Source organism: Colias croceus, chromosome 25 (genome assembly GCF_905220415.1).
Source record: "Colias croceus chromosome 25, ilColCroc2.1".
Classification (NCBI taxonomy): Eukaryota; Metazoa; Arthropoda; class Insecta; order Lepidoptera; family Pieridae; genus Colias; species Colias croceus.
This window is the reverse complement of record NC_059561.1, coordinates 2,239,584-2,255,980: the sequence shown is the minus strand read 5'-3', so window position 1 is coordinate 2,255,980 and position 16,397 is coordinate 2,239,584. Positions and strand designations below refer to the sequence as shown.

The window sequence follows — 16,397 nt, the reverse complement described above, 5'->3', positions numbered from 1 at the left end:
TATGCCAAATTTCATGAAAATTGGTTCAGCAGTTTAGGCGTGATTGAGTAACAGACAGACAGAGTTATTTTCGCATTTATAATATTAGTATGGATATCAACATAACACTTTTATAGGCAATGATGAAACTTTACTATGTTTTTCTTTGAATCTATTTTGTTCAACGTATAGTACACCACATTTCACATAGAAGTTAGGTACTCTTTTCTTTTTCTAATTTTTTAAACCCATCTAAATCCCTAAACTTTTTAATTCAGGTGACCTAAGCTTCGTACAAAATTAGTAGCAAGTGGTAGCTTATGTCGCAATATTTAAATTAACGATAAACAAATAATCATTCCATTTTAATACACGATCCTAAGTTGTCAGACATTTTAAACAAACCTAATTAGGCGCTCGATGCCAACTGGACAAAATAATCCCCTCGCTAACATATCATTTCACGTAATGACGATAACAATATGTCCATTGTTTGTGGATTTTAAATTGTGTTTTCTTCGTATAAATCTTTCATATTTACTTTCGTTATATTTCGAAAAACAATATTTCTTTCTTCGTAATTTTACTTTTTCAAATTATTTAATATAATATTATTATTATAAAACAAAGTCATCCGATGCGTCTGTCTATCTGTTCGCGATAATCTTGAAAACTACTGCATCGATTTTCATTCTGGTTTCACTAATGGATAGCGAAGAAGGTTTTGTTAACTTTTAGAGCACGCGGGCGAAGCTACGGACAGAATACGAGAATTAGATGGGAAATAAAAAGACAGATAAGGATTTATATAGCTTGAAGAAACTTGTTTACAAACACGAAATTTCCTATAATATTAAATGCATATCCAATATCAAATAGAACTTTAATTGATTCGTTATTAATAGTTTCAAACTGGATCGCATATGAGCGAAGTTCTGTGGGCAGTGGAGTCGCATGGATTAATAGATATCTTCATATTTATACAGCTGCTATACGCTTCGTGGTTTTATTACTCGCTTGTTGAACCTAGAAATTGTTCTGGAAAGGAAAATATTAGACGACTATTGTATTCATTTTCTACTCGTTCCATATTTCCTTGGTCGTCTATGTTTAACAATTTATATATTGTATAATACATTATGTATTAATATCAAAAACTTTTTTTACATATACTCTTTACATTTACAATAAGACACAAAAAGAGCGCTTTGTCTGGTTTATCTTAAATCAGAGTCCTACAAATTTTATAAATGAAAAATAAAGTATATTTTTTGAGTAACAACGAGGCTTGTTAAATAAAAGCCTCCATCATCACGTATTTCACTCAAAAAAGGCACCTTTAATACCTAAGTTATTTAACAATTATACTAAGACTTTATGAAGGTAACTTAATAGGATAAGTGTAGCCTTACCTGCCCCAATTAAAAGCTCTATTATTGTAACTCATAAACTTTATGACGGTCGTACTTGAGAGAAAATTTTAATAGCACAAAGTTATTACTGTCTGCCCCGCGTTAACTTATGGACAGGGCCGGAGTTCACACCTTTCTAACCGATCATTATAATAACAAAGTTCTTCTTATTCAACGGCGCAACGACCCACAGCGGATGTTTTCCTGCGAGACGAAACATTTTCCTTTCTCAGTTTTTTTTTTTTGTAAGGTGTTTCTCAATGTTAGCCAGAAGGGCTTCTACATTTTAACGCGGACGCCTTTCTCAGTGTTGAGGTCTTCTACATACAGTTTTAGAGATCTTTTTGGACTTTCTAACGGTGGCGACAGCAAAATTACTGCATGAATTTTATCTCTGAAGGCAGTGGGAGTCCGTCATAACGTATGGTCTTTTCCCGAAAGCCAAAGGTATGCAAGAGCATTCTCCACTAAAAAATGCTCTTTATCGGCCCGTGTGTGTTTTAACAAGTTAATGGGCTTATCAAAGCCTACATGATAAATTTTTAGTTGCTTTTTATCAATGGTTAATGGTTATTGACTATTCAATTTTAAATAAGATCAATAATCTTTAAAAAGTTTGTTTAAGAGCGTAAAGAAAGGTCTATAAATAAGAATAGTGCCTTGAATCTCTCTAACAATGACAATAACATTTATAGACTCGACCCCAAAAAACACACCTTCCATAAATATAACCAGTTCAGTAACAAACAAAGTATTTATATCACTTATAAAACCACAAACCAATCACACCAAATTTATGAGCATAAATAAAACAATAAACCGAATCCGGCCCTGTACTCGTTAATTTTACGAGCAATCGATTTAATGACTATAAATGTCGATTGTCGCTATGATCAAATATAACAACAATATCAATGACTAGTGTTGTTTTACACGATTGATGATTAATGAGTTAACGACGTTGTTTGTACGTCACTTGTGTTTGTTTCTAATGGTTATAAATGAATTCCATAAACAAGTTATATTTGTCGGAATCTATTATATGTCAATAGAAAGTTTTATAATTTAATGTTTTTTTTATACCTAGTATTCTTCTGTTTAAAAGTGTAAATATATTTTTATGGATAGCTGTATACTAGCTGTCCCGGTAAACGTTCTGCCTTATCATTTAGGGATATGAAAAACTTTGTCCGATTCTAGCCCAAATACATACAAATTTTCATGATAATCGGTCCAGCCGTTAACGAAGTTTATCTTCAAACACCGCGACACGAGATTGTTATATATTATATTTTTTTATCAATTCGTCTAGCGTCTAGCGTCCCGTATTCCCCTGATAGAAAATTGTAACACAATATATTAAAAGGTCACGTATCAAAAATTATTTCTACAACATTAATACGAATATACAGAAAATATACTTTATTTATATTTTACTATCGCAATATCGAGAAGGCGATATTTAATCCCGATACAATAATAAAATTCTATTACGCGTTTTTATGGAATTTTCGCGTTCAATTGAAATTCGTATATTTGGGAAATTAATTCTTCCTTCGGATGGAATTCTATTGTCATAATAATAAATTATATGTCATTGGACATCATATTGTTCTCAACTTGGTTCTCAACGCAAATACGGGAAATTTTGAATGCTATGCTATTGTTTGTTTGTATGATTGTTACGAATAGGCTCATAAACTACTGGACCGATTTTGATGAAATTTGGCACAGACAATCTTTAGACCCTGAGAAAGAACATAGGCTACTTTTTAATGCGAAATATGTACCACGGGCGTAGCCGGGGCGGACCGCTAGTCTATAATATGTTGATGTTTGATATGATGCATTTAAGGCATATTTAACAACTTCGGGATATTATGTTCTGTTTAGTTTATCTAAGTACTTAAAATGGCGAATAATGTATAAAAATATGCGTCAAAATATGTTGAAACTGGTCCTTATTCATTTGAAAAATGCAATTAATTTTTTAAAAAGTGCAATACTCATCCCATACATAAGCGCAAACATAGCACATTAGTCATAGGCATGCTAAGAAACACTTTATAATAATCTTTATTTTTATAGGCTATGTTTCTTCTTATTATACCTATATTAATATTCGATTTTCGTGTCGCTACAATAAACATTCTATCGCTGTTCATAACTTGATTTGTACAAAAATATAACATCTTCTATTATTCCACACTTTTTCTCTTTAATAATATCGTTTCTTCATCTCGTATATTCGCCTAAATTCCTGGAATAATCTTTAATTTCGTAATATATCAAGTTACAAGAAACACGAATATCATTAAGCTAATGTACACATATATCATTACAAACTAATAGTTATATTGAATAATTAATTCAATTACACATACCATCTGAGCGTACACGCCCTTATACATCAGATTAATTCTGAAGGAACCCGAATAGGGCACATTTGTATATAATTCCCTGTTTGGGTAATAAGATATTTGATTTGATTAATTGTTTATCATAAAATATCTGTGACTGTTATTAATGAATGAATCGAACATCGTAGAAATTAAAGTTTTTTAAACGGATTTTATTCACGATTTATTCAGTCTTATGTCTGTTCGTAGCCGTGGCTATGCTCGCTATATTCGAAAATTTGAAATAAATTATGTTATTGATGTATTTTGTTTAAGATCCAATGTAATAGGTATTCGTGAAAATTCTAAGACTGGAAATACTTATTCATATGGTTTTTAATATTATTTAGTTTTATTACATTCAAATTCATAAAGTAACTTTTTAATAGCGCACGGAATTCACGTGGTTTCTAAAATTCTAAAAAGAGTTACCTGCTACGCTTGTAATAAACATATTATTATAATAATACATTTATAAGAATACTTACGCACTATTAGGCAATAAAGTTCTTAATTCTCCCTTCGCTACTATCGATGGTTACCTGAAAACACATTGGAATAAATTATTAACACATTTTATATTATTTCAAAAATAATCCTGTTATAATCTATACTAATATTATTGCCCAACGATCATAGAACTAGCTTCCGCCCGCGACTCCGTCCGCGCGGATGTCGGTCTTCGCGTGGATGGTTTATTTCTCTATTTTGAGTAACTCTGACAATGACATCTTATAAATATCTATTGGGCCCAAATACGGCTAGGCAACGTGTGTTCGCGTTTCTACAGAACAACTTCTATGAATAAAACTGAAAAATTAAGATTAATTTTTTTTCTACGTATTTTTCCAGAATAAAAAGTATCCTATTTTAAGCCCAGGATAATAAGGTATAATCATACCAAGTTTCATCGAAAGCGAACCGGTAGTTTTCACGTGATGTCTTCACATACAGACAGACAGACAGACAGACAGACAGACAGACGGACAGACAGACAGACAGACAAAAATTTTTTTAATCACATATTTGGGTTTGGTATCGATCCAGTAACACACCCTGATATTTATTTTTTCAATATTTTCAATGTACAGAATTGACCCTTCTACAGATTTATTATATGTATAGATGGGAAAGTAACTCTGTCTGTCTGTCTGTTACTCAATCACGCCTAAGCTACTGAACCAATTTGCATGAAATTTGGTATGTAGATATTTTGATACCCGAGAAAGGACATAGGTTAGCTTTTATTGCGAAATATGTACCACGGGCAAAGCCGGGGCGGACCACTAGTTCTTATTAATTTTTAATCAACAACAATCATTTCATTCAAAAAACAACCTTAGCATTGTGGAAATAAAACTGATTTTCTCAAGTCACAATACGATAAATCTATTTAAATAATTGAGATTTGTTGAATAATCACACGCTACTATGAATATTGTTGAACGTCTTCAAATTCCAAGTAAATATTAGTTGGGAGTTATGAATGATTTTAATTTTAACTTCTAATTAAGTATTTGAATCTCGAGATTCTGGACCAATTAGTTTTATTTTTACTGAGTTTCAAGGACTTTAAGAGACATTCATTTGAATTTTCAATTTATATACAAAAAACCGGCCAAGTGCGAGTCGGACTCGCGCACCGAGGGTTCCGTATTTAATACCTATTTACTACTTACGTATTTAATACCATAATTTGGTATGAATTTCAATTTAATACCTCTACGCGTTTATGAGGAAATGGGTAGTAAGTTTAAAATTATTAAAAAAAATATATTATGTGATGTAACTAAAAATTTATGGTTTTCGTAATTTTTCCTTTATCTATGCTATAAGACGTTGCTTCGTACCAAATTTCAAGATTCTGAGTTCACGGGAAGCACCCTGTAGGTTTTGATTCCCTTGCAAGTGTCGAAAATTTGCGGCATAAACGGCTGTATCTTTTGATTGCGTTGGCTTAGAAGTTTGATTTTTTCACAGCTTCAAGGGACAGTAGACTTGAGTAATTGATATAAGTTTCAGCTTCATACCTCCACGCGTTCCTGAGAAAAAGGGTCTTGACAGACGGACGGACGGACGGACAGACGGACAACAAAGTGATCCTATAAGGGTTCCGCTTTTTCCTTTTGAGGTACGGAACCCTAAAAATATATTAGTCAGTCTATTTCTTATTTGTTATATAACAAGACATTTTTAAAATAAGTTTGTTTATGAAATTGGTTTAAAATTTCCCATGACTGATCAAAAAATAAACAATTTTTCAATATTACATACTTCTTGCTAATGTCTGATTGGTCTGAAACAACTTTACCCATTTTGATGAAATTATTATCTTATAAATACGCTCATCCAGTTTATAGTAGGTAGGTACATCATTCACAGGTGGCTAATTCCGTAGATAAACCCTTTTGACCAAAATTAATGGACTCGAACAGCTAAAATAATTTATCTTTAATAAAATCCATATTAATATCTAACTAATTACTAATATTACTAATAATATTATAAAGCTGAAGAATTTGTTTGTTTGAATAAGCTAATCTCAGGAATTACTGATCCGATTTGAAAAATTATTTCAGTGTTAGCCCATTTATCGAGGAAGGCTAGGCTATATAACATCACGCTAATAGGAGCGGAGAAATGCGGGTAATACCACGGGGAACAGCTAGTTCATAATAATAACATTACACACAATACTTTATTAATTTCAACAAACTTCATTGTAACGTCTTCAAAATTGTTCACATGAACTATCAAACAAACAAAACATCAAGAATTTAATAAAGCTTGTTATGTTACAATCAAAGTATATTGCAAAAGTTTATCAAATGAACATACATACATAGTATTATACTATCTGTGATATACACCTCAAACAAGTGTATACTAAATATAATCCATACTAATATTATAAATGCGAAAGTAACTCTGTCTATCTGTCTGTTACTCAATCACGCCTAAACTACTGAACCAATTTGCATGAAATTTGGTATGGAGATATTTTGATACCCGAGAAAGGACATAGGCTACTTTTTATTGCGAAATATGTACCATGGGCGAAGCCGGGGCGGACCGCTAGTATTTTATAAAGAGGAAATATTTGTATGTATGTTTATAAGGAATTAGCTCAAAAATACAGGAACTTTACAGAAATTAAATTAAATGAAACTTTACAGTATTAAACTAGCTGTGTCGCGTAGTTTCACTCGTGTACGAACCCGCGCGCAAAATCAACTATCTCTATAGCTTAATATGTGTTGTTCTGATGTGAACCCTAATTCATCCAAATCTGTCTAGTAATTTTTACGCGAGTTTTAGAAGAGTAACACACATCCATCCATATTAACAAACTTTCGCGTTTATAACGCCCTTAGTACACCGACGCGACGCATTCGCGTGCGGCAGCGAATCGCTGCGAAACTACTGCGTAGCGAAATATCTGCGGAACGTTAGTAAACAGCAATGTTTTCGAAACTTTTTCGCAATGCGTCTGTGTAATGGCCATTTCGCAGTTCCTTGCGAAACAATACTGACAAGGACGCAACTATTTCATCTATCTATGTGCTAGAGTGAGACATATCATATGCGAAAACCTGCCATACTACTGACAGATTTTTCGTTGTTTCGCTGCCGCACGCGAATGCGTCGGTGTACTAACGGCGTAATATTAGTATGATAGTATCAGAATAACACATGAGCTATAGAAATAATTGATTTTTCCCGAGAGTGAAGCCGCGTGGCTCATCTAGTGTTATATATATATAGATTTTTATAACCTACATGTTCTCACAAAGGTGCTTCAACCTTTATTCTCTTCGTCTATTGTTTTTGAAGGTGACTAAGCTATGAATATTATAACCTGTCACCTGTGTTATACTCTACATAATAGATCAATGTCAAGCATTTATCTCTGAGATATAACTCAGTTACAGTATATTATAAATAGAACGCGAAATTATTCTTGAGTGTTACTCATATGTTTTTTTAAACATCTATAAAAAGTGGTTTAAGTCTATGTATATATAAAAATGACTTCCTCTTTCCCTTGTTCACGGCATCACGCGTGAACGAGTAGACCAATTTGGATAATTCTATTTTGTTATGTTTATTGTCAGAACAAGGATATTATCAAAGAAAAACTTAAGAAATTTTCACCAGAAATATTATTTTTCATAATCATACAAATCGGTTCACCAAATCGAAAGTTAAGTAAAGAACCCAAAAAATGAAGTCGATTTCGGAATCTCCTTTTTTGAAGTAGGTTATTTATATTGACTGCCCGGTTGGCTTAGTTGGTAGTGGCCCTGCCTTCCAAGCCAGTGGTCGTGGGTTCGATTCCCACCCGGGGCGAACATTTGTGTGATGCACATAGAGATGTTTGCTCTGTGTCTGGGTGTTAATTATCTATATAAGTCTATTTATTTAAAATTATATAATAATTAATATGTTTGGTTATCAGCCATCTGGTTTCCATTACACAAGCGAAAGCTTAATATGTGATCAGATCGTGCCGTGTGTGAAAATTGTCCTGAAATATTTATTATTATTTATTTATATAAAATGTCTTTGTCAAACAAAACACAGTCATAAAATGATTGACTCGTGTAACAAATTTACAACAAATAGCCTGTTTCTGATTTTCAATACTAAAACCAATAAACACATGAAATTTATATCGCCTATAAAAGCTAACCCAATTCGATTTTATGAGAGCATCGGATATATTTGAACTCTCGGCTGTATAAACATTTCCATCACAATTAATATATTTGGGATAACTTTTAAAATTTTAGTGTGAGATATGAATCAATTTTTCATAAGAGCTACAGAGCACTTTAAACAAATATTTTCTGATAAGGCACTATGTAATCTTAAAAAGTAATAGCTGTTTTCTATGACTGATAAGATTACAGCTACGTATTAGTAAATACTACGTAGTAAGTATTCCCTATGTTTAGATAGAATAATAAACGGCATTTTTAACGTCAATTTAATTATGTATCGGCGACTATTATTTTAATTGGTACCTTTTTAATACTAGCTGTGCCCTGTGGTTTTACCCACATTGCTCCGCTCCTGTTGATCGTAGGGTGATGATATATAGCCTATAACCTTCCTCGTTAAATGGGCTATCTATCACTGAAATAATTTTTCAAATCGGACCAGTAGTTCCCGAGATTACGCGTTCTAACAAACAAACTCTTCAGCTTTATAGTATTAGTATAGATATGGAGACAAAGTGACCTAGAAAGCTTAGACAAGTTGAAATTATACGAAATTGTCAAAAAATATTGTAACGTATTTACTTATCCTATGAATTTACCAGTAATATATATATATAAAAAAGACGTGTGGCACTCGGGGACTGCCGCGGTAAAGCTTTTGCATAGCATGCCTTCAAGCCACACCTCCGCCCGTCGGAGTGGAGAGCGTGAGGTTTTTTCGTTGCGGAATTTCTCTATTCGGTCCCCGCGCTCAAGGCCCGCGATAGAAGCTATGCAATAGCTTAAAATATAAGTATAAAGTATCAATAAAAGTATTTAAATGAATATGCAAATATGGAATAAGTATAGCAATTTCAATTTGTATGTTTTTCAATCAACTGCATTTCAATAATTAATTAGTCGACACCATTTATTTGGTTTAGTTGACCAGATGTATCATAATAAATCACTAAATTAATTTATTTAATACTGCTAATGTAGAGAAAATTTAGTGCATAGCTTGTTTGATATTTATTTAAATCTATTATTTTGTAGGAAACATATTATTTAATATGTACTAACTGTGCTCCGCGGTTTCACCCGCATTGCTCCACTCCTGTTTGTCTTAACGTGATGATATATTATAGCCTATAGCCTTCCTCGATAAATGGGCTATCTAACAGCGGACCAAATCCACCAGCCGGTTCAAATCGGACCAGTAGTTTCTGCGCGTTCAAACAACCAAACAAACTCTTCAGCTTTATAATATTAGTATAGATTTCGCTTTGTAATAAACATAACAAATTATAAACTAAAACCTTCCTCAAGAACAACTAACTCTATATATAAAAAAATCTCATCAAGATCCGTGTCATAGTTTTAAGGATTGAAGCATACATAGTGACAGCGACTTAGTTTTATACAAGGTTTTATATTATGTAGTCATGATAACGTTTTAAAAAAACTGAACTATAAGTCGTAGCCGTAGCTTTACCGTAGCGGTCTACAGCTACGGTAAAGCTACGAGGGTCGGTACATTTACATAGAGCTAGAGCTTAGTGCTTACTTAGAGCTTAGTTCTTTCGTGATCTTTTAGTGTAAACGAAAACTCGTATTCAGTTTTTTTAGTATTAGCACATTACATAGAATCTTTTTTAACGCACTAAGAACAACGAAAGAATGCTCTTCGCTTGTTTACACTAAAATAATTTCACATAGTGGGGTTATAATGAGCATTCGCTCGTTTGATGTAAATGCACCGCATGATCGAATTGTTTAAATGCTTTCAAACTTTCCAAATATAAATATATTGCATTTACTGGGATCAAATTATCAAAAACAACAGGTAACATCTACTTACTATACAGTTTTATGAAACAAATAAAAAGCATCTGAACCTATGTAATTACCTCAGTATAATATATTTAATGATAGTAAAAATAATAATTACATGCCGTAATTAAACTAGATTCTTAGCAATTCAACCAGGTGCAATTCCAAATGTTAACACTAATTCGAAAAATTCAACTGAACTTGATTAAAAAAAATATTTAAATCACCTAGAATCGAACGAAAAACCCCACAAAAAGACCCCATTCGACGCCTCATGAATACAGTTTACTTTAACAAGACTGCGGTAGAAAGTTTCAATTTTATCAAAGTCCAGTCGCTGAAGGTTTTTATGTTAATTTAAATGATAAAAGCCTTGGTCAGGATCATTCCCTCTGAATATAAAACGTTGTAAAGTTGGTAAGTTGAATTTCATGAATTTTGAAATGCCTATGTTCATTTCAAACTGCAAAAAGTATACAAAATTTGTTAATAAACTGACGATTTTTGATGCTCGCGGGAAAGTAAATATTTTTAAATTTCACAGAAGATTTTGGTTTCATGTGAATTTTATTAGTTAACACAATAAAATTGTATTTATTCTACTCGATATAAGTAAAGATGCGGTTAAAAAACTTGATAATAATTTCTATCCTAAAGTTTGAGAAAATTTAAAAGCACCTCTACTTAATCATTCTACATGTTTTATGATTTATGGATTACTCCGTAGAAAATTCCTTCGTGTAAACTTTTAGGGCTGATTTTTCAATGCTTGGATAAAACTTATTCGTCGAATAATGTATAAAACTACCATTTAAAAAACGTACTATAATTGCCCGTATTTGACAGTTTACGTGACATATTAATATTATCGTGTAATACTTTATTGGACATAAGTTTTATCCAAGCATTGAAAAATCGGCCCTTAATCTTTTTTTATAAAATATAGAGTATTCAATCAAACTCTTAAGGTTTCATACGTCTTATACTAAGCCAAGGTTATATAAATTAAAAAGCCGTTTAGTTTTTTAATTACGTCTACCAAAATAATTATAGATGATCATTATAAAAAATGGATATTTCACATATTCAAATTAATATCTATATTTCGTAAATGTAGGGATCTATTCATTATTTTTTATATCGTCATAAATACCGAGAAATCTCTATAACTAAAATATTCTGGGTATGTGTATAATATTAGTAGAAGTCTAGGCAGTCCTTTCAGTCAGTCCGACAAAGACCTTTTCATAACACATACCTACGGAGTTTAATCGTCGACTCTCATAGTTATACCACTTATATTTTATGAATTGTGAAGTAAAATATAACATGACTATCTGAAATACTTCAAAAATGCGATTTATTACAATGTATTAAAAAATTAGAAAGTATACCATATCTTTAAACATCCATACTAATATTATAAATGCGAAAGTAACCCTGTCTGTCTGTCTGTTACTCAATCACGCCTAAACTACTGAACCAATTTGCATGAAATTTGGTATGGAGATATTTTGATACCCGAGAAAGGACATAGGCTACCTTTTATTGCGAAACATTTACCACGGGCGAAGCCGGGGCGGACCACTAGTTAACAATATTTTTTTGAAATTAATCTTCTTTAGGCGCGTTTAGAGTAAAATTTTAAATTCGCATCATGGCAATACTGTCGCGTCATGGAGTAAGGCGACGATTTTGGTATCTTTGAATTTTGCCAAAAAAGTTTCACTTTTGACACGTGCGCTCGGCGCACACGCTCTTTTTTAATTTGTACATACTTTACCAGGTAGGTACTGACTTGTACTGAGCAATTTTTTTACAATTTCTAGTTTGTAACTAAATTGGCGAATTGAAATCACAACAAGTAAAGTTTCACTTCAACCGCCTATCGATATTATTTCTAACTTACGGAATTTCAAACAAGAATAAACAATTTGAACAACCGCCGAATTGCAGTTTTGAATTGATTACAATATTAATGTCTTGATAATTTCCTTATTATTTTAGCACAACTGAGAATTGGAATAGGGGTAAATGAAGATTAGATTTCCTTAGATTTCAATTCCGTAAATATTGGATCGTATATGCGTTATAATGCTCCCATCCATCCGTCCATTGTATAAACTATTACGATGTTGTTGACCTGATTCAAATTGCCATATTTTTTCAAATAAAGCTCTTCCTAAAGGACTTTAGAATCGGCAACAAAGAAACAAATAAACAACAACTTAACATTAACATTTGATAATAATAATTAATAAGATACCCGTATAGTAAAAAAATACAACCTTAAAAATATAGCGACCAATATAACGAATCAATATATTCAATATTCATCAAAACCCTTTGCATTCACTATTATATCCCAAATATCACATACCAAAGTCATTCAGAAAGTTCATTCATACCCTACAATGGACTTAGAAAAATCGAATATAGGTTAAGAATTTCGAATCATATTACTGGAGCGATAGAGATGAAAGGCGTCCAGTTAAATGCACTTACAATGAAACTGGAGAATTGCATTCAGCCGTAAGCGCTGCAATCGATGAGAGATTATGGAATGGCTCAGCTATAAAGAGGTTATTCTGGCAAATTATCTCTGCTTGGTAATTGGGAGATATTGTGCTATTAAATAATGGAAAGGTTTAAGTAGAAGAAGAGAAGAACTAGCCTTTTATAGATATTTATTTATTTATTTATACTTAATTGTACATATATACCAGATAGAGAAAAGATACAATAATTCAAAACAAAAGAAACTAACACGAAGGCACATATCTACGAAAAGGCGGCCTTATTGCTTTAAAGCAATCTCTAACTAGCTTACCGCCCGCGGCTTCGCCCGCTTTGTCTAAAACCTAATAAATTTTATACAAAAACCTTCCTCTTGAAGCACTCTATCTATTAAAAAAAACCGCATCAAAATCCGTTGCGTAGTTTTAAAGATTTAAGCATATAAAGGGACATAGAGAAAGCGAATTTGTTTTATACTATGTAGTGATAATGAAGATGATATTATATTTAAAGAGAGTTATGATATAGTTTGGTAGATTGTTTTATATCTGACTGTGAAAAACATAGTAGGTACCTACTTTCAAGATATATTAGGATATATGTATAATGTATTCAGAGTTAAAAATGATTTTTCTAAATCATTGCCAAATACACAATGTAACTGTAAAGTGTAAAACTTGAAGTCTTATCAACTCACTAGCTACTCCACGCGGTTTCACCCCCGTGGCTCCACCCCTGTTGATCGTAGCGTGATGATATATAGCCTATAACTTTCCTCGATAAATGGGCTATCCAACACCGAAAGAATTTTTCAAATCGGACCAGTAGTTCCCGAGATTAGCGCGTTCAAACAAACAAACAAACTCTTCAGCTTTATAATATCAGTATAGATTAATGTTCCGAATGCATATTTCCAAACTTTCTGATTTCAAAAAACTGCATCTCTATCCGATAATTCGCTAAGGAGTTCCGGTACCATAAATAAACTTAAATAAACACAAACATAAACACTTTAGACTAATAACAATCCTTGTTTTCGCGTAGACTAACGACCATTTAATCAAATCTTTTTCCTAGAGTTAAAGAGAACATTGACACATGATAAAAAACCAATACATATCTATTTATACTAATATTATAAAGCTGAAGAGTTTGTTTGTTTGTTTGTTTGAACGCACTAATCTCGGGTAGGTACTACTGGTCCGATTTGAAAAATTCTTTCGGTGTTAGATAGACCATTTATCGAGGAAGGTTATAGGCTATATTTCATCACGCTACAGGCAACAGGAGTGGAGCCACGGGGGTGAAACCGCGTGGAGCAGCTAGTTAAATATATTTGTCTTCACTACATATATATAAAACAAAGATGCTTAAATCTTTAAAACTACGCAACGGATTTTGATGCGGTTTTTTTAGTAGACAGAGTGATTCAAGAGGAAGGTTTTAGTATATAATTTATTAGGTTTTAGACAAAGCGGGCGAAGCCGCGGGCGGTGAGCTAGTATATTCATATAAAAGGTAACTCGGGTCAAAGACGTTCTCAGAATGTTTCTTACTAATATAATCATGTTATCAATTTCTGTACGATACCTTGAATTCATTATCTTGCTATCTCTGTACTAATATAAATTATGCGCCTGTGAAATTATTTCTAGTTATTTTTAGCAGTAGCGCGAAAAACAAATTTTAAAAAGTTCATTTACCCTTTGCAGAGAAAATCATGATGTTATCTTACAATCATATTTAGGTTTAGAGACATTTATTTCAAAAGTATTTACAATCCACTTATTCTAATTCAATAGTGTTAATATTTCAACATAAAAAAAAACAATATTTTCGAAACAAACAAAATGTTATGACGTCATTTTCTTTTTTTTAGCCAAACGGTCCCGAACAAAAATCATTTGTCCTATACCTTTACCTCTTATAGAAGCCACTGATTCTCCATTCTATCCAATTAATTTCCTTGGCTAACATTCAGGAGTCTATCAATCAGGTTCCCGGGGGAATAAAAACGTTGAAAATACGTTGAATTCGCCGCAAAAAGTCAGCCTATGTCAATCCAACTAAATAAAGTTGTTTCAGAGAATGGCGGGATGCCAGGCCTGTATAGTGATAAAGCATCTGTAGATATATCTCTGTTATATTATATAGTAGACTAGCTGTGCTCCGCGGTTTTACCCGTAGTGCTCAGCTCCTGTTGGTCTTAGCACAATATAATATAGCCAGCCTTCCTCGATAAATGGGCTATCTGACACCGAAATAATTTTTCAAATCGGACCAGTAGTTCCTGGGAATAGCGCGTTCAAACAAACAAACTCGTAAGCTTTATAATATAGATAAAACCGTAATGGAAATGCCGAAAGATAGTACAGAAAATAAACTGCAATCATACAGCCCTAAACTATAGGAAAGAGAAAAAAAAGAACAACAGGTTATAAAGTATATATTTGTATGAAATTATATTTCGAAAGTGTAACAAAAGCTAAAAAATTACTTTTAGTGCATCATCTAAATTATCAAACTCAAAGAAAAGACACAAACATACATATTTAATTCACTAAAGAACATCCTTACAAGTTAACAATAGAATATGAAAAATATAACAAAAACGTTAGCATCATAGATTACTTTTAAAATTATATATTTTCATATAAGCTACAACACTGCATATAAAGGTCTCAGCTTGACTCTTCCCTGTATGTTAATGTTTTGTTCTGTTGAAGTTACGTAATGTTGTAGGAAGAACGTAATTGAAAGAAATAAGTGACAATCTTCTCGTAGGAATAAATATTACCCTCTGCATTCCAATTGGAAGGATTCAAAGAAAATACAATACAAGGAAATGTATTTTTTTTAATGTTTATTTAAATAAGAGGGAAATCAAGCGTCGAAATTATAATGTGTTCAAACACTGGTAGAGCTATGCGATTCAACTAAAAATAGTAACGTCAATGAACTTTATTTTGTGCCCAAATGTTATTTGAATACTATGATTTACTTTTAGCCCAATAACGGTTTAAGTACTTTATTTTGCCTGATTAGTTTAAATTCAGCTGCTATGACGTCATAATATGGCACTAATTCGATCTAATCTAAATCTAAAATCTAATCTAAGTTGCATCGCATTGCATTTAAAAACTCTATTTGTTAATGATTCCATCGCTACTACAAAAAATGTAATTTACCTGGCGTATTTTTGTGTACTTCTTACTTCTTCTACTTTCCTAATCCCATACCTACCTATAAAAGTCAGAAATCCTTACCATTTAAACCAGCACCTTTGGAAACTATTACAAAAATTGTTTTCAATCCAATCGTTCTAAAATTAATCCTCAGAATTTAAATATTCAAAGGACAAACAACCGATACATCGTAAGCTACCATAGCGTTGTTTAGCGAAGCGCAAACGTCATTGAGTTAAACTTAAAGTAGGTCGGTCCCGTCTTCTAACTGGATAAGTGCAGTAACTAAGGACTGATAAGCTAAATCATTTATGCCATTGCCTTTTAACTGATAAATCATATCTGTTTCTATGTTTATACAGATAGGTA

At 32.3% G+C, this 16,397-nt stretch overlaps 1 protein-coding gene across 1 annotated transcript in view; it reads right to left on the bottom strand.

The window, feature by feature from the left end:
- The window catches only part of LOC123703216 (titin homolog), a 139,783-nt gene that overhangs the window by 86,179 nt on the left and 37,207 nt on the right, over window positions 1-16,397 (bottom strand). Inside the window, exon 2 of the mRNA XM_045651145.1 lies at window positions 4,279-4,332. The gene's annotated coding sequence lies outside the window, so the exon portion shown is untranslated. The remainder of the gene's footprint in view (window positions 1-4,278; window positions 4,333-16,397) is intronic.